This window comes from Myotis brandtii, unplaced genomic scaffold (genome assembly GCF_000412655.1).
Source record: "Myotis brandtii unplaced genomic scaffold, ASM41265v1 scaffold160, whole genome shotgun sequence".
Taxonomy (NCBI): Eukaryota; Metazoa; Chordata; class Mammalia; order Chiroptera; family Vespertilionidae; genus Myotis; species Myotis brandtii.
The window spans coordinates 717,774-718,612 of record NW_005355833.1 but is presented as its reverse complement, the minus strand read 5'-3'; the positions used below and the strand labels follow the sequence as shown (position 1 = coordinate 718,612).

Here is an 839-nt window from a genome sequence, read left to right as displayed (position 1 = left end):
CCAGTTGGGGGCAAGCAGGCCATCAGTGGGGGTCAATTGGGGGCGGGCAGGCTGGCAGGGAGGGCAGGTGGGGACGAGCAGGCTGGCAGAGAGGACAGTTGGGGGTGATCAGGTTGGCGGGGAGGGGGGCAGTTGGGGGCAAGCAGACCGGCAGGCAGAGTGGTTAGGGGCAATCAGGCAGGCAGGCAGGTGAGCAGTTAGGAGCCAGCAGTCCCTGATTGCGAGAGGGATGTCCGACTGCCGGTCTAGGCCTGATCCCTGTGGGCAGTCAGACATCCCCCGAGGGGTCCCAGATTGGAGAGGGTGCAGGCCGGGCCGAGGGACCCCCCCCCCCCTGCACGAATTTCATGCACCAGGCCACTAGTATCTCAATAAAGCTGGGGGTGGAGGGAAGAAAATAGGAGCCAATAAGCACATGAAAAGATGCTTGAAGTTAATAGTCATTGGGACACTTAAAGAAATTAGAATATGAACTGTGAATTAGATAATAGTATTGTAACAATGTTAAATTTCCAGATTCTGATAATTGTTCTGGGTTATACAAGAGAATGTACTTGTTCTCAGGAAATATATAGTAAAGCACTTAGGGGTAAAGGAGTACAATGTCTCCAACATTAAAAAAATTTGTGTGTCAGAAAAAACCCAAGATGGCGGCATAGGTAAACACTGGAAATTGCTGCCTCGCACAACCACTTCAAAAATACAACTAAAAGACAAAACGGACACTATCCAGAACCACAGGAAGGCTGGCTGAGTGGAAATTCTACAACTAGAAGGAAAGAGAAAAGCACACTGAGACTCAGAGGAGGTGCGGAAGTAAAGTGCAGAGGTACGGAGGC

At 50.8% G+C, this 839-nt stretch overlaps 1 protein-coding gene across 3 annotated transcripts in view; it reads right to left on the bottom strand.

Annotated features, from left to right (window-relative positions):
- ZWILCH (zwilch kinetochore protein) overlaps positions 1-839 on the bottom strand; it is a 38,631-nt gene that overhangs the window by 25,440 nt on the left and 12,352 nt on the right. The window lies entirely within an intron of this gene.